The sequence below is a fragment of the Scylla paramamosain genome, chromosome 18, assembly GCF_035594125.1.
Source record: "Scylla paramamosain isolate STU-SP2022 chromosome 18, ASM3559412v1, whole genome shotgun sequence".
NCBI classification, from domain to species: domain Eukaryota; kingdom Metazoa; phylum Arthropoda; class Malacostraca; order Decapoda; family Portunidae; genus Scylla; species Scylla paramamosain.
In genome coordinates this window covers 9,907,150-9,928,955 of record NC_087168.1, presented here as the reverse complement: position 1 = coordinate 9,928,955, position 21,806 = coordinate 9,907,150, and the positions used below count along the sequence as shown (strand labels likewise).

At 40.6% G+C, this 21,806-nt stretch overlaps 1 protein-coding gene across 13 annotated transcripts in view; it reads right to left on the bottom strand.

The window, feature by feature from the left end:
* The window catches only part of LOC135109078 (calcium-activated chloride channel regulator 2-like), a 460,219-nt gene that overhangs the window by 28,223 nt on the left and 410,190 nt on the right, over nt 1–21,806 (bottom strand). For 3 of the 13 annotated variants that reach the window (XM_064020124.1, XM_064020123.1, XM_064020121.1), the window contains exons 18-20: nt 4,545–4,748; nt 1,425–1,552; nt 1,143–1,263 (exon numbers count right to left, since the gene is read on the bottom strand). The gene's annotated coding sequence lies outside the window, so the exon portion shown is untranslated. Of the gene's footprint in view, nt 1–1,142; nt 1,264–1,370; nt 1,553–4,544; nt 4,749–21,806 lie in introns of all 13 variants that reach the window. The other 10 variants (XM_064020133.1, XM_064020128.1, XM_064020129.1 and 7 more) reach the window with 7 other exon arrangements.

Below are 21,806 nucleotides of genomic sequence, written 5' to 3'. Positions count from 1 at the left end.
TCCTGTATTTTCTTCTATTCTCATTATGTTTCACCTGCATACTATTCAGCTGATACATATCACTGCTCCCTTACACAATGTTCATTCTAAGCAATCTGCATTAAACTCTTCCTTTTCAAAACTTCCCTACATCACTTATTCTAAACTTCACATCAATTACTTCATCAGCAGCAACATTCAAATCATGATAACTGAAACCTACTATAAATACCCAAACACATATGTCCCACACATCCACCTGAGCAAAGGGTGCACCTATCACTTGCTTGCTAACATGCAAAACTTTCATGCTTAGGTCTTGGGTTAAATTTCACAGCACCTTTCTCCTGAAGCTCAGATTTGAGCTTCCACAAATTGTTCAGTATTTCAGTATACTGAGTATGTTGTGGTAACATCCTACATTGAGGCAGTATAAGTTTGAGGGGATACACTATCTCAAGCAACTTGCCACTGAAAACCATATTAATTTTCTCATCTATCATCTTCATACTTGCATTAGCTTCATTACTTGCATTAGCTTTACTCAGTTTTTCCAAGTGGTTTCCCTATCTAATTCTAGGAGGACAGAGGCCTGAAAATATCTGCTTAATCCAAAGCTCATATTCTGTGATCAGGAAAAGGTCATTACTTGCATTGCAGCTTAAACTCTCCACAGCCTAAAGAGGCTTATGTGATTTGAAGACATCAAGGACGCCAAATAAATAACTCAATCTTGAAGGAATCAGTCTACATGATCCTTTACTTCAAGAATTCAGACTAATTTACTTTATGGTCCAAATGACTCAGCCTATAGGAATTAAAGCTTACAAAACTCTAAGGCCTAAACAAAGGAATTATATCCTACGTGACGCAGCCTAACGTAACCACATTCTACACAACTCTGGCTAAAAGATTCATGGTCTTCTCTAAACCACACTTGGGACCCTGGGAATCTGCTCTAATCTCGCCCTAAATTAATCAAGCCACACTTAGGGCCTCTGGGAATCAGGGCCTGAACTCTTGCCCTAAATTAATCAAACCACACTTGGGGCCCCCCTGGGAATTAGGGCCTAAACTCTCGTCCTAAATTAACCACATTAAACCGGAAGGAATAGTATACACAAAATGATTCTGACGTACTCGGATTAGGAACCATGACTTACTTCTCACCCAAAAGGAAGCAGATTTCGCTGTCGCCGAGCCCTGTTGGCTGAAGTACTGCGCCAGCCGCCGACAGTGTGCCGCATATTGCAATGCCGCTGTGGCCACGTTGTGCTCCTACCGCTGGGAAAATAGTGGCTGGTTAGCTTATAAATATTGATACTGTCATTGGCGTCTCTTCTATAATATAGTAACTACAGTATTGTACCAAGTATTCTTGTGTGTCTTACTAGTAAGTGAATTTACATGGTCTTCAATAATAAGAAATATCCATATAGCAATACTTTTCGTATGTTGTAGATTGCATTCAAACTTATTTTCTGACTCCTCCAACTCCCTGCCCTCTTCACGACGTCTCGCCAAGGACTGAAGGTTACTACCTGCGCCACTCTGCCGCTGTTTGAACCTGGCGCTGTTGCAGCCAATGAGCAGTAGTTAATTAAGTAGTTGAATAGTTAACAAGTTTGCTTAGTAGCTCACTTCCTTAGTATTAGTAATAAAACAATTTACTGATGACTTTGATGTGAATTATGTGCCGTAACTATATCATACACAATATATACAAATCATAAAATTCAAAGTAAATGATGCAAAGAAAAGCAGAACAGTTTTACCAAACAACCACTGCTATATGGATGTGGCAATGGAAGACAGTTAATCGTAGAATTATTGTTTGTACCAATAGTTGTGAACATAGAACCTTATTAAGAGACTGAAAAATTCTACATCTGAAAATCTTAATACTTTTTCACTAAGTGCTGATTCGGTTTCTTAATTTCTTCAATTATTTCTTCAATCAAGATTACACATTCAACGACATCTAATTCCTCAATCTGATAAAAAAAAAAAAAAAAAAAAACTAATTACTCAAATGAAGTGCTGACAAAACCAACTAAATTTGATGGAAAATGTATGTACGTAACTAGTACAGTAATTTTGCCATCAATAGCACATTCATTTGTTTTCCAAGTTCGTCCCACTGCACTCATAAGGTGCTAATATACTCGGATTATTCACAAGCACATTAACATTTTCCATATAGTATTTTATATCACAAGGAGGTGAAGATAATCGCAAAGTTATTCACACACATGTATACGAACACTTTAAAATCTCCTTAATTTTATTATCAAATTATGAAAAATAACTGATATAAAAGGTAAAAATACCCACAAAAAGCTATTTACAAAAACATTAAAAATCCGTATTTTATGTGATCTACGTACATACATGTTATGACCGTAGACTATTAACTTAATTTCTAAAAGTACTTGACTGGTCCGCCCATAAAGATTTATTACTATGACTGGGAGACCAACGAGTGTACTATGCATAGAAGAGACACTGCTACATAATCCTCGTCATGGCTTCTCTCTGCCAGTGACCCGTTTTCTCTCCCCTACCTACATCAGACGCACCACGGCGGACCGCAGCAAGGGCAGGTCCATTAAAACCTTGGTAGGAACAATTAACGATAGTTTCACAACTCACAAAATTGGCCGTAAAGTCTGTATCCTGCCTGTTCCTGCCTTTCTGCTCTCTATTTTTCCTCCCTCCTCTCTGTCTGTCTTTATTTCTTGCCTTTCTGCTTTCATTTTTTTTTCATTTTCGCTGTCTATTTCTCTCAGCCAAGTCAGTCTGTCAGTCTCTCTCTCTCTCTCTCTCTCTCTCTCTCTCTCTCTCTCTCTCTCTCTCTCTCTCTCTGAGACGAATCAACATGAAAAAAAAAAAAAAAACCCTGGGTCGTAAATTGATAAAACTGGTATAGATTTAACACACTAAGATAGGCACATAGCAAGAGGGAGTGTGAGTAGAGACAAAGGTTCGTTCCCTTAAAACTTCTCGCACACCTTTACCTGAAAAAAGCCACGAGTTTCTTAATTGTTCTACTGCACCTGTTAATTACGCTCCATCATTTGAACTTTACGACCTGCTCGGCGCCTGCAGGAGCTAAGGGGAAGGCTAGACGCAGGACTGTTCTCTGGATGGTCTAACAATTATGCTGTAGTATTCCGTGCTGGTTTCCCGCACTGCTGTCGGAAGGTATCTGATTCTTCTGTGGAGTTGTGTCGCCTAAACTTTATTTCATAACGTAGCTAATTTTTTCTGAACTAAAAAGAAAAAAAGGAAAAAAATCATTATACATATATCTAAAAAGTACAAGCGAACAATGCAAGATGCTTTTATGGCGAAACAAACTGACAGCGACAACGCCAATTTCCATTCCAGCATTGACGAACGCTTTAGTCGTTTCTATTACAATGATCTCTCTCTCGTAGCGTGTCTGTATTTTTTACTGAAGGATAGTATTGTACTATGACGCGTTAAGATTCGTGAAAACTGCTTTATTTTGAAATATAAATGCCGGAGTCAAGAAATGCTTTTATTTATTTATTTACTAATTTATCTATTTATTATTGTTGTTGTTGTTGTTGTTGATGTTACTGTTGCTGATGCTGTAGCTGCTGCTGCTGCTGGGTGGAGTACGGTAGGTCGCGAGACTGTCCCTTTCTACCGGGGACCGATATGACTAACACTGAATGGTGAAGAACAAGTGTGTGTGTGTGTGTGTGTGTGTATGGTGCCTTGTCTGAGCCAGCCCATGTGGGACTGCCAGGATAGTATATAGATGAATAGATAGATTATTATTATTCTTGTTGTTGTTGTTGTTGTTATTATTGATATTATTTAATTATTATTCTTTCAATCAACCTTTCTGAAACTATGAATCCAATACTGTGTGAAGATACAGGCATGAGTCCTTAAACTCCTATTCACCATTCTCATAAACACCTATTTACCATTCTCACTCACTGCGATGCTTCGATACGCGGCTCACGAAGCGCCATTGAAACACTTGCCAAAATCTACAGAAAACAATCACAAAGAGTAATTAGGAGAAAACTCTAAAGCACCGTGTTGTTGTGACTGGTTTTCCTTGTATCTATGTGCCTTGCTATCTCTGCTATTCTTTATCCTTAATATCTATATATTACTTTTATATTAACTATGCTATTACTCTATATATTATTCCTGTATCATCTCAACTATTTGTAAACCATCTCGATAAACTGCTCATGCATCATCAGGCGACTTCACAAGATAGTGACTATTATCAAAAGACTCTTACAGATAAACGACGATGATGATGAAAATAATGACGATAGCAAGTGACTGAGACGATCAAAACGATTACAATGACGGTGTCGGCAACCAGTGTGTGTGTGTGTATGTGTGTGTGTGTGTGTGTGTGTGTGTTAGAATAAGACATAATGCTGCTACTACCACTGCCACTCTAGGAAAGGTCGTACTGCGAGTTTTATGAGTTCCGTGAGAAAAGGTGAAGAGCATCTGAGGAGAAACACTCGCAACTTCGGCAAGGTGGTGTGATCTGAGGTGCTTACCTAACTCCTGGGAGAATCAAGCGTAAGAGTGATGGTGAATAGTACATAACACTGCATCACGCTGCCCAAGCCGTCTACCCTCCCCTCTCTCCTCTACCTTTTAAATCCTCCTCTTCTCTTCCTTCCTCTCTTCTTTTCATTATTTGGCGATGTCCTTACGTCTCAAAAGAGAGCACTTTAAAGGTTTCTTGCTCCTATTCTCACCTGCAGAAGAATAAAAAGAAAAAAAATTATAAATACTATTGTGAAATACAAATTACGTGGTCTACAGCAACAACAACAACAACAACAACAACAACAACAACAACAACTACAACTACTACGTACTATCGAAAGTAGACAGAACAATACGGATATGCTAGTCTCCGTCTAACACGTGGCGACAGATAATGAGGCATGCCAAGGTTGCGGGCCTTGTTAACTGTTTGTTATGCACGCTAGAGAGAGAGAGAGAGAGAGAGAGAGAGAGAGAGAGAGAGAGAGAGAGAGAGAGAGAGAGAGAGAGAGAGAGAGAGAGAGAGAGAGAGAGAGAGAGAGCCAGCCTCTTTCTCATCGCCGCAATGTTGCATCTCTTGCTATCTTCCACCGGTATTTTCATGCCAACTGCTCTTCTGATCTTGCTAACTGCATGCTTCCCTTATTTCCGCGGCCTCGCTGCACAAGACTTTCTTCTTTCTCTCACCCCTATTCTGTCCACCTCTCTAAAGCAAAAGTTAACCAGTATTCTCATTCATTTGGTGGTGCTGCTGCTGCTACTGCTGCTGCTCCGCTCTCCATAGTTTAGTCAGGGATGGATCAGTGGCCGGCAGGGGTAGAGGAGGAGTCCGAAAGAGTTTGTTTACACTGCAGCCTTGAATTATTGACCACGTGGGACTGGGGATAATGGTTTGTGTGTTTATCTTTGACTACATGATCGGGACTGAGCGGGAGTGTCAGGCAAGCTGTTGATGTTGAGCCAGATGAGTGAATGTCCGGCGCGCGGGGAGTGAAGGGTAGTGGAACTGTTAACCGCCAGACACAGACTGCTGTGCTAGTATAGCAGTGTTGTAGTTTGATGAGTTTGATAGAGTTATTTCAAGGCTCAGAAAAGTAGCAACAGGCAAACCTTAACGAATAACTACTTTTCCGAGCCTTCAAATAAGTGTATCATAATTCGAGAGTTCGGACCAGGTTGTGGATAGAAAATGTGCAAAACATCGACTCTACGCCATGCCACTTCGTCCTTGTCTTGCAGACAAGACTCCGGAAAAAAAATTAAAAAAACTCGTGTCACAATACTTCAGAGTCGATTTTCGGGACTGCCACCTTCAATGGCCTTTTTTTAATTTCTTTGTTGACCTGGGCCACAACCCCTCCTAATATATATATATATATATATATATATATATATATATATATATATATATATATATATATATATATATATATATATATATATATATATATATATATATATATATATATATATATATATATATATATATATATATATATATATATATATATATATATGGTCTTTTAACATGTGTGATGCGTATTTCCTCATGTATGACATGAAAAGGCCTAGACAATTTCTGTATTTCTTTGGCTTCCTCAAGTGGATTTCAGTTCTTCAGATCATGTGCTTCTCTCTCTCTCTCTCTCTCTCTCTCTCTCTCTCTCTCTCTCTCTCTCTCTCTCTCTCTCCTCTCTCTCTCTCTTTCTCTCACCACGGCATTCAGCCCACGTCGTCAGTCCACCCATCCTAAGCTGCACCTCATCACATCAACACCCCGCGCTCAAGTCCCTCCCCGCAGCAACATTCCTCCCTGGTGAGACCTGCTGCATCACAACTTGAAGGCCCCGGGCGACACTACTCGTACGTGTGTTCTTGTGTACGAAGCTCCGCACACTTCCCTCTATGAGACAAAATCCTTACATGCGACCCTACGCAGACGGGGCAGCCGTGCTCCTATCTCCTTAAAATGGCAAGCAGAGGGGAAAATGGAGAGAGAGAGAGAGAGAGAGAGAGAGAGAGAGAGAGAGAGAGAGAGAGAGAGAGAGAGAGAGAGAGAGCGCAAACACATCCCTGCAACATGTCGGAGTTGTTTTATATAAGTAAGGTCCCAAAAATATATTGTAAATTATAGGCAAATGACAGCAAAACACAAACTAATCTACGCTTTATGTTTACAGTTTGCTTTACTTTCAAAGGAAAACAAAGGAAAAACAAATAACGACAAACCTATTGGACTTCAAGAGGCCATATGTAATGAACTGCACCATTTAATCCAAAACAAGAGACGTAAAAGAGTAAAGATGTAGGAGAGAGAGAGAGAGAGAGAGAGAGAGAGAGAGAGAGAGAGAGAGAGAGAGAGAGAGAGAGAGAGAGAGAGAGAGAGGAAGGTGAGTGCCCGCCCCGGCCACCTGCCTTCACCTCGGAGTCAAGGCGCGGCTGCAAAATGGCCTCGCAATTCATGCAGATAGTCACTGCCTCCATTCCCATCACGAAATACGTGGCAGGAAAGCATTACAAGAGTGATATACCCGCCGCTCTCCCCCGAAGGCCGCTCGGGTGGAGACCAGAGAGGGAGGAGACCAAGGAAAAGGAAGTATGTGTGGGAGAGAGAGAGAGAGAGAGAGAGAGAGAGAGAGAGAGAGAGAGAGAGAGAGAGAGAGAGAGAGAGAGAGAGAGAGAGAGAGAGAGAGAGAGAGAGAGAGAGAGAGAGAGGAGAGAGAGAGAGAGAGAGAGAGAGAGAGAGAGAGAGAGAGAGAGAGAGAGAGAGAGAGAGAGAGAGAGAGAGAGAGACTAATACATAAATGATGACTATATACAAATACGATCAGAATGAAACCAAGATTAAGTAAAAAAAAATAACAGAGGGAAAATTATGAAGTGAATTAAGGAGATAATTTCTTATTGTAGACTATAAGTGAAAGTTTGCTGTATTTCTTTACATCGTTGATAAATAAAGACGGTGCAAAACAATGTTCTCTTTTTTTGCATCTTTTGTTTTAATCGTCCACTAATAAATAATATGATACTTCTTGTTGTTGCTTTCTTTGTGTCTTTTCTTTAAATCGTCAACTAATAACTACGACAATTCTCGATGTTTCTTTATCTCTTTTGTTTAAATCGTCCACTAATGAATACTATGATAATTCTTGTTGTTCCTGTGTACGCATGAGTCTCAAGCTCCTGCTTCTAATTCACGAGGATCAAGTGAAACCGCCTCGATTCAATCACCCTTCGCGAGTCTTTCAGGACATTTTTATGCGTTTCGAGATTTCCTCAAGATTGGCACTTCTTTAAAGAGAATGAACCATTTCTCTTCTTCTGGGCCGTTAGTCAAAGAACTGATCAAATACGCCAAACGGCCTTTACAATTTTTTTTTTTTTTTGTTTTCTCTTACAAGTTAAAGAAACCAAAATGAGATGCGTATTTAATTAAACTCATAATCTAAAAAAAAATAAATAAAATAAAAAAATAAAAATAAATAAATAAATAAATAAAAGGAAAAAAAATATAGTTTCGTATCTGAATTGAAACTTTGTATTAATAAAAATCGTTTTAATAAGTTCACTTGCGGGTTCTTGTCACCGGTGAGAAAGTGGTACATTGTGATGAACAGGAGCAAAACTAACGTTAAGTACTGTTTTATAAGTTTCACAGGTACTTTGTTGTTTTATCTAGGCTACTTATTTCCAGTTTTTCTAGTTTGAAAATTTGGTTATTAACAAAGATATTCCTTGTCGAAAAACCTTAAAAAAATTATATATATATATATATATATATATATATATATATATATATATATATATATATATATATATATATATATATATATATATATATATATATATATATATATATATATATATATATATATATATATATATATATATATAATCAAATCAGTAGGATATCACAGGGATCAATTTTAAAACCACAATTATTGTCGAATATTCATACGTTGATGATTAAGACAGTTATATTACATACTATATAATGAAATTAGCAGACAACACGAAGATATATGGATTAATTAGGACGGATTCCAATACAGCCGTCTTGCAGACAGATGTGAAAAAAAAAAGGGAACAAATAGATGGCATCTACAATTTAGCATTAAGTGGACCTTCTTTTTTTTTTAATTATATTTCTTGTTGCCCCTGGCCAGTGGCCTTGTTACATAAAAAAAAACAAAAAAAAAAAAACAAGTACACTTAGGAACATTAGGAACATTTAGGCGCACAATAAAGAATAAAGTTGTGATAACATCTTAGGTCGAAAAGATCTAGGAGTGACAGTTAGTTCAGATCAGGTCAGGGAAAGTGCATAAAGACCACAAATAAAACTTATGCATTATGATTCATCTTTAGAACCATTAAAAGTAGAAGTTCTAATGTGATATTACAGCACAGATCAAGCCTCGTCTGGACTACGCTGTGGGATTCCGGTCCTTATATTACAGACGGGATTTAGGCCTGCTGGAGTCAATACGGAGGAGAATGACTTAAATAAAAGATAAATTAAATACAGGGGATGGAATGCAACGACTTAACCTGCTCCCGTGCCCACGCTCTCGAATCTTCCGAGTTTTCCACCATCTGGCTACGAATACAGAGTCACTCTCAAACTAAATTTATCCGTGATGTATACCTCTCACCTAACTCCTCTGACTATGAGAGGTTCTTTGACTACTTAACTACCAAAGTGGAGCACATTATCTATTCTCTTTTGTGGAGATCTCCATTCTTGGAGACTTTAATGTTCATCACCAGCTCTGGCTTTCCTCTCCTTTCACTGACCATCCTGGTGAACTAGCCTTTAATTCTGCTATCCTCTACGACCTAGAGCAACTGGTGCAACACCCTCGTATTCCTGAACGTCTTGGTGATAAGCCCATTCTTGACCTTTTCCAAACGTCTAATCCTTCTGCTTATGGTGTGACCCTATCTTCTCCGCCGGGTTCCTCCAATCACAGTCTCATATCTTTATCTTGTCCTATCCTTCCTCAAAATCCCCTAACGTTGAAGTGCCTCTGGCGTTTTGCCATAATACCTCCCCAGGGGAGCTGGGGAGGTATTATGCTGATTTTCCTTGAACTGACTACTGTTTCCGTGTCGGAGCCCCATCTCTGTGTGCTGAGCGCATAACAGAGGTGATAGTGTCTGGCATGGAGGCCTATATTCCTCACTCTTTCTCTCCACCTAAACCTTCCAAACCTTGGTTTAACACAGCCTGTTCTCGTGCTATACATGATAGAGAGGTGGCCCACAAAAGGACTTGAGCCTTCCATGACCAGTCTCATGCGCTTTATATTTCTGGCCAGAACCATGCTAAGTTTGCTTTCCAACAAGCCAAAAACTCCTTCATTAATAGAAAGTGTCAAAATCTTTCAAGATCTAACTCCTTGTGACTTCTGGCACCTAGCCATAAACATCTCCAATAACTTTGCTTCTTCTTTCCCTCCTTTATTTCAACCAGATGGCACCACTGCCATCTCATTTATTTCTAAAGCTGAACTCTTCGTTCATACCTTTGCTAAAAAGTCTACCTCAGATGATTCAAGGCTTGTTCCTCCCTCTCTTCCATCCTCTGACTACTTTATGCTACCTATTAAAATCCTTCGCAATGATGTTTTCCATGCCCTCGCTGGCCTAAACCCTGGGAAGACTTATGGACCTGATGGGCTCCCTCCTATTGTTCTCCGAAACTGTGCCTCCGTCCTTGCACCTTGCCTAGCCAAACTCTTTCAACTCTGTCTATCAACATCTACCTTTCCATCTTGTTGGAAGTTTGCCTACATTCAGCTTGTTCCTAAAAAGGGTGACTATTCTAATCCCTTAAACTAACGTCCTATTGTTTTAATTTCCTGCCTATCTAAAGTTTTTGAATTTATCTTCAACAGGAAGATTCTTAAACATCTATCACTTCACAATCTTCTACCTGATCACCAGTATGGGTTCCGTCAAAGCCGCTCTACTGATGATCTGGTTTTCCTTACGGAGTCTTGGTCATCCTCTTTCAGAGATTTTGGTGAAACTTTTGCTGTTGCCTTAGACATATCAAAAGCTTTTGATAGGGTCTGACACAAAGCTTTTACTTTCCATATTACCCTCCTACGGTTTCTATCCTTCTCTCTGTAACTTCATCTCAAGTTTTCTTTTTGACCGTTCTATTGTTGCTGTAGTAGACGGTCATTGTTCTTCTAAATCAATTAACAGTGGTGTTCCTCAGGGTTCTGTCCTGTTACCGACTCTCTTCCTATTATTCATCAATGGTATTCTAAACCAAACTTCTTGTCCTATCCACTCCTACGCTGATGATACCACCTTACACTTTTCCATGTCTTTTCATCGACGTCCAACCCTTCAGGAAGTAAACAGTTCACACAGGGAAACCACAAAACACCTGACTTCTGATCTCTCTAAAATTTTTGATTGGGGCAGAGCAAACTTAGTGTTGTTCAATGCTTCAAAAACTTAATTCCTCCATCTATAAACTCGACACAACCTTCCAAGACAACTATCCCGTCCTCTTCAATGACACTCAATGGTCTCCCTCTTCTACACTGAACACCCTCGGTCTGTCCTTTACTTATTAGCTAAACTGGAAATTTCACATCTCACCTCTAGCTAAAACAGCTCCTGTGAAGTGAGGCGTTCTGAGTCGTCTCTGCCAGCTTTTCTCACCCCCCGCCTTCTAACTCTGTACCCTTATCCGTCCGTGTATGGAGTATGGTTCACATGTATGGAGAGTTGGGGTTTCACTCATACCGTTCTTTAAGACAGGTTGAAATCAAAGGCTTTTCGTCTTATTAATTCCTCTCCTCTAACTGACTGTCTTTAGCCTCTTTCTCATCGCCGCAATGTTGTATCTCCTGCTATCTTCTACCGCTAGTTTCATGCCAACTGCTCTTCTGATCTTGGTAACTGTATGCCTCCCCTCCTCCTACTGCCTTGCTGTAGAAGATTTTCTTCTTTCTTTCACCCCCTATTCTGTCCACCTCTCTAATGCAAGAATTAACCACTATTCTCAACCATTCATCCCTTTCTCTGGTAAACTCTGAGACTCCCTGCCTGCTTATATATTTCCACCTTCCTATGACTTGAACTCTTTCAAGAGGGAGGTTTCAGGACACTTATCCTGTATTTTTGACTAGCGCTTACGATTCTGTCCGGGACCGGCACCTCAGTGGGCCTTTTTTTTTTTTTTTTTTTTACAATTTTTGTTGCCCCTGGCCCCTCCAGGGGGTGGGAGAAAACTAAAATGGTTGTATTTACATTCGTTAGAGACAGAGATTAAGAGGACATATGGTTGAGAAATTTAGGTTGCATAAGGAATATAACAACGACTATATAAACAAAATCCTAAGGTTTCGTAATCAGGATAAAAACAGGTGTACTTGTAGAGTAGATGATTGAAACAGACATGGGTTACTAGTGCTGAGTCAGTACCTGTAGGGAGCTTTTAAAAGAGGAGTAAATAATGTATGGACAGGGATGGCAGAAAGATATAAGAAGGTATGTTTTTTGCAGGGACTGCCACGTGTAAACCTTCTGGCTTCTTGTAGCTTCTATTTGTTCTGATGTAATCTCTAAGCAAAAAGTAACCCGATGGATATCCAGCCATGCACGCATCTTTTGAAGTAACGCTAGGTGCTGTCACCTAAGCAACTGCAACACTGCGGGTATAATACATACTGTGAAGATGTCCTCCATGAGAGGCGGCACAGCCTTGCGACGGCGTCACTCCAGACCACGCTGAGCAACGGGGCGACGTGACGCCCATTTTCCAGAGAGAGAGAGAGAGAGAGAGAGAGAGAGAGAGAGAGAGAGAGAGAGAGAGAGAGAGAGAGAGAGAGAGTCACATTCTAGTGTGTTTTAGTAGAGATAACACACACACACACACACACACACACACACACACACACACACACACACACACACACACACTGCCATAGCTTACTACTTTGAGGGTTATCCTCTCTCTCTCTCTCTCTCTCTCTCTCTCTCTCTCTCTCTCTCTCTCTCTCTCTCTCTCTCTCTCTGTGGTTCTTTTCTCTTCATTCTGTTTTTTCCCCTCATCCTCTTCGTCTCTCCCTCCTTTCTTCATAATTATTACGTTCCTCTGTCTTTCTCGCCGCCTCCCATGGGTGATATACTGATACACTGTACTACACCTGGCAGTAGGGAAGAGAGTGGCTGGATGGCAGAAGCATGAGAAGAATAAATTCTGGCCAGGAAATTTGAGCGTGTGCGTGAGTGAAGGGTCCGGTGAGGGAGCGACGTTACCGCCTTAGACGAAGACTCGACGTGAATTAAGATTAAAGCAATCCTTGAGTCTCTGGGTGAACCCCTGTAATATCTTAGCTGTTGGTCTACTGCAGTATTCTTCAGCCTTTTCTAAGTTCATGCACCCTTCCGAGAGCTTTTGAGAAATTCATGTATCCTTGTGTCTTGGGCGATGAATCACAAAAAGGACTGCATTAATATTTGACATTTTTCTTTGGTTTTAGAACTGAAAAAAAAAAATAAATAAAAGTTTTTGATCTCTATTTTAAACATAGAAAATCGCTATTCAGTCCTGGATAATTGTTATATGGGAGTTAGATATATAATAAAAGAATGTAACATCTCAAACACATGAGGCGCAATTTGCGTCTCAGTGTAATATACTAATATAATACATGAGTTTCTAATACTTTAATCTTACTCTAAATGAATTCCTTATATGGTACTTCCTTAAACATATTTTCCTACTGAACACTCGTGTAAACACTAGCTATATCATGTACCCTACTATTTCCGGGTACCCTTTGAAAAAAAAAAAAAAAAAACCCATACACCCTAGGGTGCACCAAACACGCAGATTGACTATCACTACCCTATACGACTCGAAGTCCTCTTTCAAGTACCCTTTTAACCTACACCTCAGCAAGGAATGTGCTATCCATTTCAGATCCCATGAGGCATCGATTTTTTTTGCAGATATCTTCTAGACAAACAGTTGGATCAATATGATATTTTTTGGCACAGCTTGTTTGACACCGTCCCCTAATTTATGACACCACAGTGCACTGCTAAGTATGTCTCCTTCAGGAGTTTGCTTTTGGCTCGTAAGGGGAAGTTAACAAGAGCCGAGTAGACGTTCGGACAGGGAACTTTTTGCATGACGTTATGACGTGTAAACACTCAAGCACCTCACCCTCCACTCCCGTCTTTCCCTCCCTTCTTCCTTGCCTTCCTCCTATCCACTATACACCCCCCCCCCTCTCTCTCTCTCTCTCTCTGGTTGAGTCGCCAGCATGCAAGGCGGGAAGGTGGGTAGCTCGGCAAAGACCAGCATGGAGGGTAATTTTTTCCTGTGTGGTCTGCTTGATTTGTATAGGGGATAGAGATGTATTACTGAGGTAGATATGAGAGAAGTAATTTAATACTATTGTCAGTGTGACTGGCTTGCCCTCACTGACAACCCACCGTCCTTTAGGAGTGTTGAAGAACTGGCCGGCACAGTTCTCCGGTTGTTTGGGGCACAAGGAGACAGCTTCTAGTAAATCTAGGAATGATTTCCTCACATACACTAACATTTATATCAAAAGCCGCACTGTCAATGATGGAACCTGAGGCACTAGCGGTCATTTCCGGCCTTAAGACTCTTTTCACATGACGCCACCGGTGGTCGCCACCGGTTAGCCCCAGTGTGAAAGGGTCGAGTAGGTGCAAGCTACCAGTGACCGCCACTGACTCGTGTCATCCCTTTTTCATACTTGTCAGTCGAAAGAACCGTGTCAGAGGAGGAGTTACTTTTCTTTGTTGTACTGACCAAGAGGAAGAGGAGATGCTCTCGGAGATGAATATAAGTGCATCAGAAGCCTTCATCTAAAATGGACAGAGACTTGTACTATACTTTACAGTGATTTATGTGCTGACTGGAAATCATTCTTTAATTTCTTTCGTATGAATATGCCCTAACCTGAGGAGCTTCTAAACCTCATAATGTTTTGATCTTCATTGGATGGATCCTAAATTGCTGGGCGTTTCTTTACTTTATAAATAATGTCTTCTGTGTTCACCTTCTTTTCCAATATCTTCAATAATGTTATTTTCTTTCTCCATCGCAAACATCTGCTCCTTTCAAAATCTGGTTGAATACTGAAAAGTAATGGATTATGGATGATAGTGGAGTCATTCGGTGGTTTAGTGTGAAAGCTCTCATTTGAAACAAAAATCCAGCAATGAGTAGGGACCACCGCAAGTGGCGTCCACTGGTTGCGAGAGCTCGCCACCGCCAGGAGCGGTAGCCTCGTATGAAAGGCTCCATTACAAACTAAGGGAAATAACTACTGACTGCCACCGATGGCATAGTGTGAAAGGAGCCTTATGGTTAACAAGTCCCTGATACTGGGATATACAACTGAAAAATGATCGATCACAGGCTTCTTGTATGGGTGTTGAAAGCAAAACACACAAGTGGTCGTATTGCAAGAAGGTAAGCGCTTGTAGATGGATATGATTTTCAAGTACACTATATACCGGCTAAGGAAAATATTATGGCTAGAATGAGACAGACAGAAGAAGACACGTTAGGTGCAGAAATAGAAGGTAACTACATCTCTAAGTTTCCTTTCTGACCGTTCTGTTGCTGCTGTGGTAGAGGGTCACTGTTTTTCTCCTAATCAATTGACAGTTGTGTTCATCAGGGTTCTGTCCTATCACCCACTCTCTTCCTACTATTTATCAATAATATTCTGAACAAAACTTCTTGTTCTATCCACTCTTACGCTGATGATACCACCCTGCACTTTCCCACGTCTTTTTGTACACGTTTAAGCCTTCAGGAGGTAAAGAGTTCACGCAGGGAAGCCACGAAACGCCTGACTTCTGATCTCTAAAATTTCTGATTGGGACAGAACAAACTTAATATTGTTCAATGCCTCGAAAACTCAATTCCTCCATCTATCAACTCGACGCAATCTTCCAGATAACTAGCCTCTCTTCTTCAGTGACACTCAACTGTCCCCCTCTTCTACAATGAACATCCTCGGTTTGTCCTTTACTTGGAAACTTTACATCTCATCTCAAGATAAAACAGCTTCTATGAAGTTAGGTGTTCTGAGTCGTCTCCGCCAGTTTTTCCCCCCCCCCTTCCCCCCCAGCTGCTAACTCTGTACAGGGGCCTAATCCGTCTATGTATGGAGTATAGTTAACATGTATGTAGAGGGTGGGGGATTTTCCACTCTACCGCTCTTTTAGACCGGGTGAAATCAAAAGCTTTTCGTCTTATCAACTCCTCTCTTTTAACTGACTGTCTTCAGCCTTCCCTCATCGCCACAATGTTGCATCTCCTGCTATCTTCTATCGCTATTTTCATGCTAACTGTTCTTCTGATCTAGGTAACTGCATTCCTCGCCTCCCGCGGCCTCGCTGCACAAGACTTTCTTCTCTATCTCATCCCTTATTCTCTCCACCTCTCTAATACAAGAGTTACCAGTATTCTCAGTCATCCATCCCTTTCTCTGGTAAACTCTGGAACTTGCTGCTTCTGTATTTCCTCCTTTCTATGACTTGAACTCTTTCAAGAGGGAAGTTCCAAGACATTCTTTAATTTTTGACGACCGCTTTTGACTGTTCGGGGAATGGCACCTCAGTAGGCCTTTTTTTTTTTTTAATTATAATTTTGTTGCCCTTGGCCGGTGCTCCTCCTACGTGAACTCAACATTTCCTTATGCGTACGTCTATTCATTTTTAATTAAACAGTATTTACCTCAAGTCATCGGGATCCTTCAGCTTCTAATTCATGTTGTGTTGTATTTCTCGCATTTTTTTTAGAATAGTCATGAAGTAGTTAGTGCTTATCGTAGGTTTAGTTTATCTTGCTACTTAGTCTTATGCCACATGAAGGTGGGCAGTATTCTGGAACGTTCATTATGATGATTTTCATTATAATGATTTTCAAAGGCCACATATACAATTACTCATTCTAAAGGGTGTTTTTTTAGTTTTTTTTATATTTTTTTAGTTGGAGTGCGAAATCTTTGTTAACCTTTCACCAGAATCGTGAAAACACCATTGAAAACCTCAATATCCTCCACTACATCCTATTACAAGTAGTCATGGTAAACTGCTGAAATGTTTGAGAGTCAGAGGATGCTCAGTGTGCGCTGTGCCCTGATTATTTTGGTGTGTTGGGTAATGGCGTGTGGAATGTATCCAAACTCACTTGGCGGAGGCGGAACAGCCCCCACCTTTTTTCCCTCATTCTCTCATCCACTTACTAATCCCTCAACCCTTCATCCCTTCACACCCTTTTATCCTAGCTCCTTCATTCCATCATTTTCTTACATTTGAAACATTCATATTTACACGACATTGTGATTAAGAGTAGTATAAAAACATAAAAGAAAATAAAAACAACAGCAGGTTTACAAATGACAGTTCTTGTATAAGACATGCAAACCTACAGTATGTGTCAACTCATCTTCCCTACCTAGAAATCTATCTTATTTTCTAAAGTTCCACCCAATCATATACGAACATGCGCATATTCACAAGCAGGAGACATGCAAGGTGCACTCAAAATACTCAGCAGTAAAGCTGTCTCTCCTTGCTTCACTCATCAAGTGAACACTTTTAAACCATAGCCATTTATTTATTTATTTACTTGTACGTAATTCTTATATGATAATAAATCCAGCAGTACAAATCCTCTATGATAAAAAGTCCAAGAAGATTCGACAAGTTTTTGTAACATATTATGTACAATTTCTGGACATGAAGTATATACTTTTCCACATCAATGTGAAACGGTGTTAAATTTTTAAAACTCTTCATACGTAATTTGAAAGATAAACGGAGACCCTTTTCAGTAAGGTAATTGTAATAGTATTCATCAATCAAGTAATGCTTCTGTCCCTAAATATGTCTCACTGCTTCTTTTCTTCACAACTACTGATACGTTTAGTATTCAACTTGATTTATGTTCACTGGCCAGTCTGTCTCTAGCTCTTCTCTCCTGTGCACATTTTACTTTTAACCTGAATGAAGACCTAATAAGAAGACTCGTCTATCGTCTATTTTACCGAGCCCCTTTTTCCCAACACGTCTTTTCCCACGTATATTTTAGGTCGTCGTTTTTAAGTCTTCACCATACATCTATCTCTCCTTCCATCTCTCTCTCTCTTTCTCTCTCTCTCTCTCTCTCTCTCTCTCTCTCTCTCTCTCTCTCTCTCTCTCTCTCTCTCTCTCTCTCCTTTTTACCATTATTCTCTTCCTTCTCTCTCTCCTTACATCTACTCATTCTTACAAGTCTCCTCCCTTTTACTTTATTTTCCCCCCTTATCTCTTTCGTATTCATTCACCCTTTATCTCATTTTGTAAGAACATAAGAACATAACAAAATAGGGAACCTGCAAGAATCTACCAGACCTACACGTGGTAGTCCCTGTATGAAATATCCTATCATACTCATCGTTAAATTTGTCTAATCTTCTCTTAAAGCTCCCTAATATTTCAGCACTGATTAATGAGTCCATTCCATTTATTTACCACTCTATTCGAGAACCAATTCCTTTCTATCTTTTTCTTTTACTTAACTTTCACTTAACATTATTTCTTGTTCTACCCTGATTACTGATCCTGGGATTTTGCTTACGTCACCTTTGTTATATCTCCTATAATAATGAGTCCTTCTCGTCCTGTAAAATGGGCAAGTGTGATGGTCTGTCGTGTTTGTGGTGGAAGAACATGTGCCAGTCAGCATTCAACAAATAAGGGAAGATCTGCAGAAGCTTGGCGCCAGACCCGCTAACCACCGACCCCTCTAAATTTCTTTATTCACATTTGTTACTGTTTGTTTCCCATGATTGTTACTATCATAACAGTTCACAAAACTTCAGATTATCTATCCTCATAAGAATTAATATTCATATTAAAATAGAAAAGAGTTTTCTCTATCATCTTGTTTCGAACCCCACTCGGAATTAAAAGCTTAGTACGAAATGTGTACATCAAAATGTAATTATTCTTATTAAACGTTTAGTGCGAGATAAACACCGGTGGGGGAAATAATAATCTTAACTATACATATATTCAAGCCTCTGTAATCTAGTGAGTAGAGTGACGCTCTTTGAAATTCAGCATGAGAGACGCCTGCGTTTGAAAAGCACTCGGAACTAAAAAAATTCAGAGCCTCTCCTCCTCCATCACCATATGTGCCTAAAATGCCTCATGATGGAGGTGCCCTCAGGGGGTGATGGGGAAACTCTTCCTCACCTTCCCACCCCTTGTCTAGACAAGGGATCTGGGTGGCTTCAGCGGGCAAGGCGGCTTAAGCACTGCAGTGGCCATCCACCTAACTCAGCAACTGTAGTGGACAACCGTCTGGCTCAGTCAACTGCACAGGTTCCAACACTTGCAACAAGCCACCACGTTACTCAAGCAGCTACCATGAGCAGTCGCTTGGATCAAAAAAGCTGTGATGAACCATCACTAGGCTCAAGGCAACTACAAGGAACTTTCATTTGACTAAAAGCAGCTGCAGTGAGCCATCACCTGGCTCAAGCACCACCAAGCTCCAAAAGAGGTAGAGCTGCAATGAGCTGCCTGGCTCAATCAACTGAAATGGATCGCTACAAGCTCCAGAAGCTGCAATGAGCCACCACCTGGCTCAAACAACTGCTACATTGGCCGTCACCTGGCTCGTGAATCATCAATGTATTTTATCATTATACTATTATATTGTAGAAACTCGGTATCTACGATAGGACTGCATCAACTATTTGCAAAGTAATTACGTGACAAAGTAGATGACGTACACAAATTACATAAAAAATGTATATAAATATACATTAAAAAATATACGATGGCGGCGTGGCGTGGCAACGTCAAATCACAAAGAAGACTCGAACTTAATGACAGACAACATTCCACCACTCACCAGATCAGTCAAGGCTGTGGCTGGCCACGGCGAAAAAAACCTGTGACTGTTGGTAACTTGTTTCTCCGCCAAGATGATGCAGACATTTCCATAGAAAAAAAAAAAAAAAAAAAAAAAAACCGGGAACCATCATGAAAAGTCTGGTGACACATGAAACATCACCAATGAGGAGACACAATAGTTGATAACACCGATTGTTAAGAAAAACAATAACAGGAATGAAAATATGCGGCACAGCTCACGTTCCTCGTAATGATCACACAGAGGCGCCTTTCTAGTCGGAATGCTGCAGAGTCGTGACGGTGTGAAAAAAAGAAGCACGAACGCAAACTCCAACACCTGCAGGTCAATACATCTTTGCATGGTCGCCGAAGTCCCATAATTCCTGGAGTCCCATTTACATATTTAATCCTGAGCAGCTCGCCTCCAGGCACGAGGAGATCCACCGGTGATCAGCTTGTGTTGACTCTGAAAACTAATGACCATTGTGCGAGGAACAGCGTTTACTCCTTCGACACGGAGGCACTGCTGTCAAGTTAGATTTCTCTATTCGTTTTTGTGCCGCAACAACAAGATCAAGCGGTGCCATACAAGGTGAAGATGTTTTGTGAATGGAACGAAAGGGAAACGTCCAAGGGCCTCTATGTATATACTGCGAGATGCTTACAACTTAGAAGAGTTCGATCATGACTGTACTCTGTCGGAGGGTAAAAACAGCAAGTCTATATCAATATCAATATCTATATCAATAACGGTGTGTTACTGCCGGGGAAGCGAGGGACATTATGTGCTACGGAGTGCATTCGTTCCTGCCGTTTTTTTTTTTCCCCTCGCTTTTTTTTTTCTTTCTGTTCTCACATGATCGAGTCGCTATAAAAAGACTGACACTGCCCACAAGATTTCATTTTCCCTTCATCTCTTCAGTTCTTCATAGAAACATTTGTCTGTATCGTTGTAATACACATTCTCTCTCTCTCTCTCTCTCTCTCTCTCTCTCTCTCTCTCTCTCTCTCTCTCTCTCTCTCTCTCTCTCTCTCTCACATCGTCTGAATGGCGCCATGCCCCGAGATAGATGGAGCCACACTTTGTTCACGATGGACACTAACCGGGCGTGAGTTACTACCGAACCAGTCAAATCCGGAGATTAATGATGGAAAGCAGCACTCGAGACTCAGTCCAAATGGAATACTGTCATCACCATTTGTTGCAAATTTGAAAACGCATCTTCTCTCCGACCGACGAGCGAGATATTTATGAATTTTTCGAAGGACAGCGAATTGAGTTTCTTGTTTCATTTCGATTCTTTTTTTTTTTGTTCTGGTTCGCTTCTCGGTAATACGAGTTTAAATGGATGGACACACGAAAGGAAGGATTTGAAAGACTGAGGTCTGAAGCAGGTGAGGGATATGTTGTCGATGAGAAACCCTGCACCATCGTTTCCTACTAAGATAAATAACTGTTGTAGCGAAAGAGAACGGAGTACGCGCTTACATCCACGTAAGGGGCTGCGCGAGATGAGTTGACACCATTCAGTACGTTAGTGGCATACAGTATCGCGTCCTATTGAGAAAAGTAACAGCTGTAGTGAGAGAAAGTGGACTTCATATTGGTCGGAGTTCGGTCCATATTCAGACACGTTTTGCTCCTTCATCACTGTCTTCAAAGGCAACAGAAATCACTAATCGGGTTCTCAAGAGTGTCTCTTCTGTTAATAACGTAGGAATCTTCTTAATCTGTCACTAGAACCATAAAAAGGCCCTTGGAAACCTGTGTAACTCCAACTATGTAAAGCCTTTAGAAAGTAGCAGAGGTGCGGCGCAGAAGTGTTTCAGAATATGGCCATTTATGCAAGGGTGCCGCTCGAGCTGAGTTAACACCCTTCAGTACGTTAGTGACGAGTCTTTGGTTCAGGGAGTGTAACGAACGGGCGCTGGGCTCAAAATTTGCCAACCTGTATTACACTGCTGGGTGAGGCAGGACGTCCCCGCTGAGACTGGATACTGGCAGTGATCTCTGGTCTCCAAAGAACACAAAAGAAGAACAAACAGCAGTGGTTATGTTTACTCTCACGAGGTGGTCTGACAAGGTGCAGCATTTGATTTAAAGTCAGAAATGTAGTGTAGGAAAGCTGAAGGATCATGCACACACACACACACACACACACACACACACACACACACACACACACACACACACACACACACACACACACACACACACACACACACACACACACCAAGCAAATCTCTCTCTCTCTCTCTCTCTCTCTCTCTCTCTCTCTCTCTCTCTCTCTCTCATTAATATCCAGACATACATAAAATCTGTATTTTTAACCATA